Genomic DNA, 13,682 nt, shown 5'->3' with positions numbered 1-13,682 from the left:
GGGATACGTAATGTAGAAAGAGGTCTTGCTTATAGCGCGGGGCACTGGCCAGCAAACCTGATAGCTCAATACTTCGAGTTTGAAAATAACCCACACAAAACTCAAAGCAAAGCACAGACACTACAGACAGTACTGAGTTACATATGAAAATTTAATAAGCGTGTCTCGAGATACACGAGAGGAACCGGAGAATCACTGACTGGCAGGTTTAAGGCCAACGTGGCCGGAGCAGCATTTCAAGTACAAAGAAGGGAGTGAGAGCATTTTTCTACTGAAGCAGCACAGCACCGTGCTTGCTGCCCTCTGGACGACAGGAAACCAAGGCAGAGGCGAGGAACGGCCGGTAAGAACACACGGAAAGGGAGGCTTGGGGACTGGAGGGCAAAACTGCAGGGCAGTAAGAGAGGGTAAGGGTGCACCTGCAGCGTCACCTACTCATTTCTTACTAATCTGGTATTTTTTTCCCCCTCAACTTTAGTAAACTGTCTGACTTTGAAACAGTCTAGCAGCTATAGTTTAAGATTTAAGATCCAGAGGTGCCTGGGTGGCTCAGTCAGTTAGGCGTCTGACTCCGGCTCAGGTCATGATTTAACAGTCCATGAGTTTGAGCCCCGTGTCGGGCTCTGTGCTGACAGCTCAGAGCCTGGAGCCCACTTCGGATTCTGTGTCTCCCTCTCTCTCTGCCCCTCCCCTGCTCATGCTCTGTCTCTCTCGGTCTCAAAAATAAATAAAAACATTAAAAAAAAATTTTTTTTAAGGTTTAAAAAATCTCTCACATTTTCACTTTTGAGAAACTCTGTTAATCTTCTGAATGAAGACACGGAACGCTGGTCAGGGGACGGAGAGCATCTCCTCCAGAGCAGAATGTCACGAGCAAGCGCGTGAGAGTCAGTCAGTATGAACTGATGATGAGTGACACGAAGCTGCTGAAGGTCCTCATTGGTTCCGGCCTCCCAGAAGCCTGCCCCTTGAGCAGGGAAAATGTGCAAGGTGTCACCAAACACAGTGGAGGGCACAGGCCACAGAAGACCCACTGCTTCAAATCAGTGCAGTAACAAGTGAGGTAAACTAGAGAGAAGAGCAAGCAGGGTTCTGGAGCCACTTGGTTTCAGCAGCAACCAGCTGGTTGGCCTAACGGCCAACAGGATCTTAAACATGAGACGAAAGTCTATGGAGGCCGGTGCCTGCGATGACAGGGACGCTCCAAACCGCCCCTCTGTTGAGCCCGCCATCTCCAGCAGAGGATTAAAAGACTCGGGAATAATGAAAACACCAGCCAGGAGAAAAGGCCATGCAGCCCTGTCAGAAATTAATACACGCGAGAAGAGAACAATTTTCCAAAGCGGAAAGAAAGAAAGAGAATCCATCTTCCTGAGAGCTGACTCTGTCTTTCCAAGGCATATGCCTAAAAGGGTGGAGCAAGGTCTCAAATTTGTTCAGGAGGCCAGAGCCTCTGAAAACAGTGGTGTTCTTCACAGAATATCATGAAATACTGACACACAGTATAAAAAAATGCTTAATATATAGTAGCATGAGCCTAAGACTTAGAGAAAACAAAATACACAACACATAACTTTTTAAATAAGCCAGAGTCAAACAGCTTTAAAATTAGCATAAGGATTCAAAACACAAAGTGCATATCTCTAGCAAGGATAGAGTACAAGAGATAAAAGATAAGTAAATAGCATAGTCACTGTTTGTTGATCAATGTGAAAAGCACATTTAGACACTAAAGGACACAGGGTCCTTTAGGAAGGGTCAGAAGATTCATTGATGCCTTAATTCAAAAGGTGCCATAAGGAAGTTGTACTTCCAATCTCTAACTGGTAGAGGCCTTACAAAGCATTTATGAAATCAGTCTACCAATCTCAAGTGTTGGTTTGAGAGTATCATACAATAAGATACTAATGCAGAAACTTTTACCACATCTCTCTATCAAAGTCAAAAGTAGAACATAAGTGATTCAAGACTCAGTTCAGGATGTCTGCTGAATGAAGTCAGAACACGGTATCGATAGACAGACATGACCATTTCAAAAATTATTCTGTGCTTAAAAAGTGTGTATTTTTAAGACTCAATGTATGAAATAGGGCACAATACAGTTGCGCCCAGAACTTCACAGTCTATAGCAGTATTAAAAAGGAGAAGGAGGGGTATGAAATCCAACCAAGGCAAAGAGATCTGGAACATTAGGTGATTTTTCTAGAAGATGAAACTCTGTGCCATGATGCAACCGCCTGTAATTACGAATACCTTTACACAGCTCAGTTTGAGTGAAGATTTACGTTCTTGCTACTTAAACAGAAAATAAGCAGCCTCCCAAAGTTCTTCCATCTGCAAAAGAATTTTTTTTTAAAGGGAACATGGAAAGCTGAATAAATTAAGCTATTTTCATTTACACAAGTTTCTACAAAATTCCTATGACTCTGTAACTCTAATACCACCAGCTTAGAGGCAGATCTTCAAAGGGACAAAAATTACTAGGCCTGGTTGGTATCTCCCAGAAGAACTTACTTAATAGGTCGAGAGCAGTCAATTATACTAATGTGTCAAAAGGAGCAAATGTGCTTAATATAGCACCATAAAATTTTAGCATCAGAAGAGACCTTAGCAATCTAGTTCAACTTCCTCATTTTACCACTGAGGAAATGGATTCTAAAAAGTAAAATCACTTTTTTTTTTTTGAACATTTACTTATTTTTGAGAAAAACAGAGACAGAGTGTGAGTGTGGGAGGGGCAGAAAGAGAGGGAGACACAGAAGCCAAAGCGGGCTCCAGGCTCCGAGCTGGTAGCACAGAGCCTGATGCGGGGCTCAAACCCATGAACCGTGAGATCATGACCTGAGCTGAAGTCGGACGCTCAACGGACAGAATCACCCAGGTGCCCTGTGAAATCACTTGTTAAGGTCACTTAACAGTTTGGAACATAAAACCTCAATCTCCATATTAAAGACTCCTGCCCCTCAAGTGTACTGATGAATAAAATCTCTGATCTGTTATATACAGTAATGAGATGAGTCAATCCCCAGCCAAGTTAAAACTGGTGTCCCTTTCCAATTTTCACAAAGGAATAAATACTGTTGCTTGCCCTTAAATAGTCTAACATTGCCCATACTAAAAGCAAACACATACCAGCTGTTTGTTCTGAACAAGAAAACGGCACAAAGGTTAACTCACAAAACAATGACTTGCTTACTTGGGTTTTTTTCTCTCTTTATAAAAATCTCTCTTGTTTTTACTCTGCAAATAAGCAAGTTTAACATTTGCTATAGGTCTTTGGATTCAATGGAAAAAAAAAAATCACATTCCTATTTTCAGAGTACTGAGGTATACCTGGCTATTTCAAGAGAAGATACAACTCTACTAATTTTCCTCCCGAATCCCTAAGATGCTTTTCTGTACAACCATCCTAGATGCTGTAAACAGAGACTAAGACATGGTTTCATTTGGATCTGAACACCAGCTTCATTGTTGGTTATTTTTCCATGCTTAGGTAATCTTCCACAGAGACACACAGCAGGTTCTATCAGACCTGAGAAGGAAAAGTCCCACCTTTGGGGGGCCCGGCTGGCTCAGTCAGCAGAGCATGAGACTCTTGATCTCAGGGTTGTGGGTTCGAGCCCCATGTTGGGTACAGAGATTACTTAAAAATAAAATCTTAAAAAAAACACACACACCTTTAATTAAACTCTGGGAAATAAAACTGACAAATATACAAATATACAAACATAAAACTGACAAACATCACAAATATACAAATATACAAATTTGCCTGAAACTTGGCAAAAGGCACAAGTTCTGACATGAGGAAGAGATGCTTTTCCATGCTGAATATTTAACTCCTCATAAATTACAAGTTCTTCAGTAACAACTGTTCGTTAAAAATGTGCCCTTTAATAATGGCAAGACACTCCTACTCAAATTAACTTCTGAAAACACGGCCAGGAACAAAGGTTTTAATTTTCCATACTGGGAGGTGTGGGTCTTTCCCCCCTTCTGTACAATGAGCAGCCGGGAAGACACAACGGACCGAAGGGAAGGGGAAGAAGACTTCTACCATTCAGTGAGTTTTACACACATTAATTCATTGAATCTGCACGGCAACTACTACACGAAGTGGCTATTATCCCCCATTTACAGATGAGAACACTGAGCTCCAGAAGGTTAAGCACTTTGTAGAAGGTCTTCCATAAAGTAACAGAGCCAGGATCTCTTGTCAGGCAAAAGGACTGAATTCTTGTTCGTGACCCGACTTCCATTACCACTTCTGGGTTCCCCCAGAGCAGACGGTATGCCTGTTTCACTCAACTTTGTATCTCCAAAATCTGGGTAGTGCCTCACCACAGCAGGTACTCAGTAAGTGACTGACGGGTACGTAAATTTAAAGATAACTGGCAAACTCCACAACAATAAAAACCCAATTCCAAACCGGGCAAAGGACTTGAATACACATTTCTTCAAAGACACACAGATGGCCTATAGGCATATGAAGAGATGCTCAACATCACGAATCTTTAGGGAAATGCCAATCAGAATTACAGGGAGACCCACCTCATATCCATTACGATGACTATCACCAAAAAATTAGAAAATAGAAAGTGTTGGTAATGATGTGGAAAAATTGGAACCCTGCGCACTGCTGGTGGGAATACAAAATTGTGCAGCCTCTGTGGAAAACAGTACGGTGGTTCCTCAAAAAATTGAAAACAATTACCATACGACCCAGCAATTCTACTTCTGGGTATTTATCCAAAAGAACTGAAAGCAAGGCCTCAAAGAAGTGTTTGTACACCCCCATTCAGAGCAATAAGCATAACAGCTGAAACACAGAAGCAATCCAAGCACCTATTGACACATGAATGGATTAGCAAAATATGGTCTATACATATAACGGATATTATTCAGACTCAAAAAGGAAAGAGATTCTGACATCTGCTATAACATGGATGAACCTTGAGGACATTAGGCTAAGTGAAACAAGTCACTCACAAAAAGACAAATATTTTGTGATTCCACTTATATAAGGTACTTAAAGTCATAGAGGGGTGACTGGGTGGCTCAATCAGTTACGTGTCCAACTCTTGACATCAGCTCAGGTTATGATCTCACAGTTCGTGGGTTCCAGCCCCACGTCAGGCTCTGCACTGACAGCGCATGGACCCTACTTTGGACTCCCTCCCTCTCTCTCTCTCTCTCTCTCTCTCTCTCTCACACACACACACACACACACAATAAACTTTAAAAAAAATTTTTATTAAAAATAAAGTCATATAGACAGAAGGTAGAATGACGGTTGCCAGGGAGAAGGGGAATGGAGATTTAGTGTTTAATGGAGTTTCACTTTTGCAAGATGAACAGAGTTCTGGAAAAGGATGGTGGCTAATGGCTGCACAACAACACTAATGTACTTCATGTACACAAACTGTAAACTTAAAAATGGCTAAGATGGTAAAGTTTACATTACAGGTATTTTACCACAATAAAAACAATTGGAGCAAAAAAAGATACTTGGCATTCTTCTGTATACTTTTATGCTAAACAGTAACATACTATTGTTCTGCACTTTACTTTTACACTTAAATTCTGAAAGCCAAAATAAAAGATAATTGGTATATTCTCCAAACAACTGCCCAAATGCCCAATAAGCACATGCAAAGGTGTTCAACATCACTAGCCATGAGGCAAATGCAAATCAAAATAACAATGAGATACCACATTTCACCCTCACGAGAATGACTGTAATCAAAACAAAACAAAACAAAAAACCATGAGCTGGCAAGGATGTGGAAAAAATGGAACCTCATTCATTGATGATGCTACTTTAGAGAACAGTTCGTGGTTCCTCAAAAGGTAGAGCTCCCATATGAACCAGCAATTCCACTCCTAGGTATATACCCAAGATAAATGGAAACATATGTCCACTCACAAACTTATACACTGATGTTCAGAACGGCATTATTCGTAATAGGCAAAAAGTGGAAACCGACGTGTTCATGAGCTGACGAACAACAAAATGTGGTATATCCACGCAATGGAATATAATTTAACCCGAAAAAGGATACAGTATTGATACAGGTACAACACAGATGAACTCTGAAAACATTCTGCTAAGTGGAATGAGTCAGTCACATTGTAGGATTCCATTTACGTGAAATGTCCAGAACAGGCAAGTCTATAGAAAGAGAGTAGGGCTGGTGGTACAGGGTTCCTTCTTGGTAGAAAGAAAATATACTAAAATTGATCGTGGTGATGGTTGCATGATCTGCACGAAGAAGATCGTTTACCCAGCAGATTTTCCTGTTTATCACCTACAACCGGGTATTTTTGACCAAACAACAGAAAACAGACTCACAGACAACTCAGTGATTAGAAAATGCTAAAGACCAATAGGATGAACTCCTCATCAGGGCAGGGAGGCCTTTCCTTGATATAAACTCAAACTCCTTAGTTTTATTTTCTGTTACTTGCCCTCAAAATAGAGAGCAACAGGCTATCTGTTCCTATCTCAACATGCTACCTTTATGCCAATCTGGCCTAGAATGTCTTACCTAAACTACCTCTGCCTTGAAACCCCAGATTTCCATCAATGCCAAGCACAAGTGCTAATTCCTACTTGGGAAGCCTTCCTGGATTCCCTCCCATACACACACCCTCAAGCCAAATGAACTGATCATCTTCCAGAGTCCCGTCCCACCTCACCCATAGTAGCGGTCTCACCTTGCAAGACACAGAGCTGCTTGTACCCAGCAGGGCCTTCAGAGCACTCAACACATGTTTGATGAACGGGCATTTCTGGGGCTCTCTGCCACCCCACAGGACACTTTCTATTAGTCACATCTACCTGAAAAGCTTTTTTATAAACCTAACCATGCACAAAACAAAACAAAACAAAACAAAACAGACAAGCAGCAATACAGGACTGGCCTTTTTGATGTTCCCTGGCCAGTTTGGTATTTGAAAGCACGAACTCCCTCTGCACTACTGTTACCGCCTGACAAGGTTATCTAGAGCTCTCCAGTTCAACAAAGCCAAATCCCTTGCATCAATACAGCAAACCCCTAGGGTGGCCAGGACAAGTGTCACCCCCATTTTACAGAGCAACAAGCATATAGAGAAAGGCTAAGCAACTTGCCCAAGCTGGGGCTAAAGCAAATCCAGGACCTCAAACTTTTTCACTGTAGTTCTGAGTCCCCATGCTGGTTTGTTGAGAGTGCTTCCAGTGAAAATACTACACTTCTAATTACTTAAAAATAGTAATATAAATCCAGACATACTTTTTTAAGTATTAAAAAAAAGCGGGGGGAGGGTGTGTATGTGGCTCTTGATCTCAGGGTTTTGAGTTTGAGCTCCATCTTGAGTGCAATTACTCAAAAATAAGATCTTTAAATAAAAAAAATTTTAAGATAAAAGATGGAAGGACAGACTCTAAAATACTGAAATGATTTTCTCTAGGCAGTAGGATTATAGGTAATTTGCTTTTTTCTGTGTTTTTGTATTATGTGTTTGTTTTACACGTTATGCATTGAATCCACATATTAGAAGACAACTAATATGTATTATTAAAATGTTAAGGACCATTTTAAAACCGGTATATACGGAAAATAACACCTGAGAATATCCGAAAAATAATCACTTCACTTAATTATAAATGTTTAGAAAACTTTTTTCTAAAATCTAAAGTTGACTCTGATAATAGCTTCTCAATGTAACAGCCTAGGTAAGCCATATATGCCCTACAACAGAAATCAGCAATATGGTTTCATGATACACACACGTTTTTTCTAGTCACCCATGTGTGAAAGATACTTAGTGATAATAGTTTTCTTTCACTCAGGCCATAAAAAAATTACCAAGCCTATAAAGTTTATTTATTCTACAGTCTGGAAAAGTCTCAATAGGATCCTTCCTGCCTTAAGGTATTAGAACATAACGTCTCCAATAAGAAATCATTCTTAGAGGAGTAAATCAGTTAAGGCAGAGAAGGCGGGAGGTCAAAAGACTTGGTTAAAAGATTTTTAGGGAAATATTCCAATATCTCTTACCTTTCCTGAGAGGAGAGGGGGAAATATATGCCAAATATTTCAGCGTACTACATGACAAGGGATTTGTAGAATCCGGGGGAAAAAAAACTCATTAAAGTTGCCATCCCTTTATGTATCGAACCCAAACTTTAAATGATTTGCACACCGAACATCTGGATCTTCAGGTCTTTAACTTCAGAGACTAAATCAAGGACTCGGCAATTTTAATTGTAAAAAATGGGCAGTTAAAACTGGGCTCTTATCCAAGCTATACTCAGATATAAGTAAGCAAAAGAGAATACAAATATCAAACCACTTAATTCAAATCACAAGTATATTAGACCTTAGGCTTACATAAAACATTAGGGCAGCAAAATATCTATACTTTCATTATGATTCTGGAGAAGAGGCAGAGAATACATTTCCCCAGGGAAAGAGATACCCAAGAGAGTTCCAACTATGGATCTGTAATGGGGCTACTTCCTCTTTTCAAAGATTTTACGAAGAATACTTTTAAGATTTTGTTGCTGAACCACTTAAGATAGACAATTAAAAACCAGACCCACCCATTGAGTTAGTGCTAGTGGAATGTGTCCTTCTGGAAGTGCCAGATGGAGATTTAAAAAAAAAAAAAAGCTCTTTACTAATTGTGGCCAAGATTCCTTGGTACTTGGTGCCAGGACCAGGATATTAACCCAGATGTCCTAGCCAAATTCAAGGTTGGTTAATTACTATCTGCCAAACTTAAAAAAAAAAAAAAAAAAAATCCTTTGTTCCCCTGATTGAAATCTGAAGAGGTCACTCTTACTTGAAATTCTTGTGCAGTACCATCAGTCAATATGTTTTCCCTTAAAAGAGCATTGTAACTCAAATGCTGATTTAAAGCATATGGATTCTCTGAGTTACATCTACATGGGAAACATACACTATGTATATTAAAAATATGTAAGATACTGTAATAGTTTAAAGCCCCCCTAAGTAGTTATCTAAAAAATTCATATCCAGAGAAATACTGACAATACTTTCCAATTAAGATTGAAGAGACTTACATGAAGGTTTGTATTAAACAGAGATTTTGAACATGAAACTTTTAAGACTAAAAAGGAAGGCTTTGCTGCCAGGAGCACAATTCCAGGAAAAAGCTATATATGCAATGCCAGTTACAAGGCCTCCCAGGGTTGAGCAAAGATCCTGCATACAAATAGCAAAGTATACACACTCACTAGCAAGGCTGAACATCAAGTACTGGTCTGGCCTGCCAGCCATTTAAGGTGCCACAGCCAACAAACTCTGCACATTGCTTAAAATACCATCAAGCAGGGTTCAATTTCTAGCTCTGTACTCACTGGCTGTGTGGCATTTTAGACAAATTAGTAAAATTCTTTGAGCCTCAGTTCCCTCATATTTAACTTTTGCTTCAACAAAACCAATAACATGTTGTTATTCTGTATCTTTCACTATTTTAAAGTATTTTAATAAACACATATTTTAAGGACTATAACCTATATAGTCTTAAATTACCTGCCCCCTCCCAAACTCCCACCTCAGGACCTTTGCACTTACTACTCCTCTTCCTCCTGTGCCCTTCCCTCAAGGATCTACATTCCCTCACTTCCTCTAGATCTCTAAAGTTACATAGTCAGCCAGGTCTCCTCTTGCCATCCTATCTAAAATTTCCATTACCCTAACTCTTGTCCCCAAACTGCATATTTCCCCTTCCCTGACTTTTTTTTTTCTTACCATGTGTCACTGTCCAGCATACAATACATTTTATTAATATGGTTATCGTATGCCTCCCTTATTTGAAGGGGGGATTCCAAGAGAGCAAAGATTTCAGTTTTATTCACTGCTATATCATCAGCACCCAGGACGGCACACAGCAGTGATCAATAAATATCTGTTGAGTGAATACCAAATGAGACTTAATACAGCCCACAGATAGGTACTCCAGAGCCCCACCTGCTGCCTTTGGGAAGAATATCACAACACTTCAAAAACACTGTAAAGAACTATAGGCCAGTCACAACTAATCAACACCACTGTCCATTCTTTCTATCTGAAAAACACACTCAACCCCACACCTCATTTGTACAAGGAAAGTAAGAAACTGAAAACTGGGATAAAATAGAAAAATGGAAAGTAGTATGGTTAAAGTATAAAATTTCCTTTCAATGTTAAGAAATATTAAGCCATTTCCACGTAACTTTACCACACTACCCGCTGCTTTTTTCTTGAGCTTTGACTCCTATAAAACCAATCTTAACAACCTATGAACCTCATATTTGCTATCAACTAAGTAATATTTACCGAACACAGGATTCTGCAGAATCCTGCAGAGGATCCTATGAACTGAAATACAAGGGGGGCCCAACTGGCTCAGTCAGTAGAATATGCAACTCTTATTTATTTAATAATTTAAGCAAGTTTTTTTAAATGTTTATTTTTGAGAGAGAGAGAGAGAGAGAGAGAGCACAAGCAGGCAGGGGGTGGGGGCGGTGGGCAGAGAGAGAGGGAGACAGAATCTGAAGCAGGCTCCAGGCTCTGAGCTGTTAGCACAGTGCCTGACGTGGGGCCCGAACCCAAGAACAGTGAGATCATGACCTGAGCCAAAGTCAGATGATGAAGTTGGACCGAGCTACCCAGGTGCCCCAGTAGAGCATGCAACCCTCGATCTCTGGGTTGTGGGTTTGAGCCCCACACTGAGTGTATAGATTACTTAAAAAAAAAAAAAATCTTAAAAAATAAAATAGCCCCACATGGGGCTCTGCACTGACAACGGGGAGCCTGCTTGGATTCTCTCTCCCCCCCTCTTTGTCACTCTCCCATTCACTCTCTCTATATCAAAATAAATAAACAAAAAAAAAATAAGAATAGGGATCCCTGGATGGCTCAGTCAGTCAAGCGTCTGATTTCGGCTCAGGTCATGATCTGACAGCTCAGAGCCTGGAGCCTGCTTTGGTTTCCGTGTATCCCTCTCTCTCTGCCTCTCTGCTCGCTCTCTTTGTGTGTGTGTGTGTGTCTCTCTCAAAAATAAACTTTAAAAAATTTTTAAATAAATAAAATATAAAGTGAAAAATAAAGTGGAAGGTCCTTACCACATACATTTCCAGAATGAAAAAAAAAAAAAAAATATATATATATATATATATAGCCAGAAATAAATCTACAAATAATAACACCAGGCAGCCAATAAGTGACAAATTCAAAGATGCCTGCCTCTGTATGGAGCACAAGAGGACCAGTTCATCTCTAATTAACCATTTATTGGACTTAGAATCCCAACAGAGACAGTACTTAAAAAGCAAGGGTCAAGGGGCGCCTGGGTGGCTCTGTCGGTTAAGCATTCAACTCTTGATTTTGGCTCAGGTCATGATCTCACGATTCATGGGATTGAGCCCCAAATTGACTCCAAGCTAACAGCGGGGAGCCTGTTTAGGATTCTCTCTCTCCCTCCCTCTCTCTGCCTCTATTTCACTCGCACTAAGTGGGGAAACATATTTAAAAAAAGGGGGGGGGTCAAACATTACTGAGTTACGTTCACGTGAATTTATGCAGGGGTCACATGGGATGCAAGAGACTAAATGTTAGACACTGGGTAAAAAAAAAAAAATGTTTTAAATATAAGAAGGACACCAAATTCTAAACTCCTAAAGAACAGAAGCCAGATCGGCTTATGTTGTGCTTAAGCACAAGCAGAAGCTTAAGCAATTCTTGGAAAGGTAGGGAAGGGCATGATCTTTATCTGCAGACAATACCTACTTGAGGGTCCCACCCAGTTTCGGTTTTCACTCCTTTGAATAAGGGGGCCGAAGATCTACTTTACCACATTCTCTGAACCTCAAAAACCCAGCACCAGCCTTGTCCTAGCAATCACCTACTTCCTTTGCTTTAATAAAAGCCAGCCTTTTTCCTTGCCAGAGATTCACTATACGAATCTAATAACTAAGCACCTGGAGTCAATACCTGAGCTCAAATCCTGACACCACCACTGATTAGCTGTATGACCCTGGGCAAGGGACTTGACCTTTCCATGCCTCTTCTGTAAAATGGGGATAATGATAGCACCTTCATTGAGTTAGGATGATTAAGAAGATAAAACATAAAAGACTTGCCCAGAGCCCGACCCAACGCAGCCCTCAATAAATGTTAATTGTTATTATTTCCAGAGGGGAAAAAAAAATGCCCCAAGGCTGAGAAGAAACACAACTTGCAAAAGGTCATCATTAAACCCAAAAGTCAAACACATTTGTTCGCCTGACTTGTGGATACCACAGGTTATAGTAATAATGAAATAGTAACACGAACCAGAATCGTAACCACAACAGCAGCAACACTAATACTGAGCTCCTACTGGCCAGGCACTGTCCTAACCTAAAACAGGAAGAAGGCAAGGTTGCTTAAAAAAAAAAAAAAAAAAAAAAAAAAAATTCAATTTTCTCCACCCTCCTTTTTAAATACGGTAATTGGCCGCCAAGTTTTTGCTAAAAACAGGCAGGTAGAAGATTACAGACTTGACGTGTAATTTCTTCATACCAAAGAGGTGGGGCTGTGAAGGGAGGAGGGGGTGGTGCTCGGCTCCTGCCAGATGGAAAAGCCACACGAAGTGGAGAAACAGCCGAGTTCAGGGTTTATCCCCAATTCAAAATCACATTTTTGAAGCACAGGACCTCCGAAGTAGGAGGCATCAGAAGGCTGTGCTTTTAAAATAACCTCGAAACAAGTGTCATCTGTCTTCCGAGCGAATCCCCTGCGGAGGGAGAAGGCTCCGGTTACGGGGCAGTGGTGTTATTTCAGAAATCCCGGTCACCTCTTGTCACCCACCTTCTCCGACAATCAGTCCCACCTGGGGGACGCGGGGTGGGGGGACAAAAGCCATAGCCAGCCAGGCCCGAGGCCAGCCGGGCCAGCCCGCCGGCCGGCGCACGCACGGAGGCCACGGCCAGGGTGCCCTCCATTCCGGCTCGCGGGCACCCGGTGGCAGGGCCCGAGGAACGCTCGGGAGACCGGCGGCAGCGCCCGGGGGCAACAGGTCCCCCCGGGGCTCGGCCTCCCGGGGGGGTCCGGGCCGCCCCAACGCCCACCCCCACCCCCAGGGCCGAGGGGAGCGGAGCGGGGTGCCCGGGAGGGAGCGGCGCCTGGGGCGGCGCAGGGGCAAGGACTCCAAGCTCCATCTTGAGGCGGACGGAGGAAGGGAAGGCCGGGCTCGGCGCTGACAGGGCCGGCCACTTTTCCGGCTCCGGTGGGGGGCACCCCGGGCCCCCCCCCCCGCTGGCCTCCAGGGCCACCCGCTCGGGACTCCTCGGATCTCCCCTCGGGAGCGGCCCCGCGAGGGGCACTCGGGGCCCTCCCGGACGCCGGGCCCGGCCCCTCACTGCCCGGCCCGGAGGACGGGAGCGGGCCCGGCCCGGCGCGAGGGGAAGGGGAGGAGGGCACCGGGGAAGGGGAGAGGGCCCGCGCCTCGCCCCGCTCACCGCCGTCTCGGTCGCCGCCAGTCGTCGCCACCTGCCCCACTGCAGCAGCAGCAGCAGCAGCAGCAGCAGCAGCAGCCGCGCGGCCGCCGCCTCCCGGCTCCTCGGCTCGGGGCGGGGGAGAGCGTGACGCGCCGCCGCCGCCGCCGCGGGGCCGGGCAGGCGCGCGCCGCCAGGAGGAGACGCGGCCGCG

General features: G+C 42.9%; 1 protein-coding gene and 1 non-coding gene across 17 annotated transcripts in view; one reads left to right on the top strand and one right to left on the bottom strand.

The window, feature by feature from the left end:
• The window catches only part of CLIP1 (CAP-Gly domain containing linker protein 1), a 126,641-nt gene extending 112,960 nt beyond the window's left edge, over window positions 1-13,681 (bottom strand). For 10 of the 16 annotated variants that reach the window (XR_006293852.1, XM_043557485.1, XM_043557496.1 and 7 more), the window contains exon 1: window positions 13,493-13,640. The gene's annotated coding sequence lies outside the window, so the exon portion shown is untranslated. Of the gene's footprint in view, window positions 1-12,326; window positions 12,393-13,492 lie in introns of all 16 variants that reach the window. The other 6 variants (XM_043557490.1, XM_043557503.1, XM_043557481.1 and 3 more) reach the window with 5 other exon arrangements.
• TRNAK-CUU lies at window positions 3,562-3,634 on the top strand. Its single transcript has one exon. It is a non-coding gene; the product is annotated as a tRNA-Lys (tRNA).
• Window position 13,682: the final 1 nt, after the last annotated feature.

The sequence above is a fragment of the Prionailurus bengalensis genome, chromosome D3 (genome assembly GCF_016509475.1).
Source record: "Prionailurus bengalensis isolate Pbe53 chromosome D3, Fcat_Pben_1.1_paternal_pri, whole genome shotgun sequence".
Classification (NCBI taxonomy): domain Eukaryota; kingdom Metazoa; phylum Chordata; class Mammalia; order Carnivora; family Felidae; genus Prionailurus; species Prionailurus bengalensis.
This window is presented reverse-complemented; position numbering and strand designations above follow the sequence as displayed.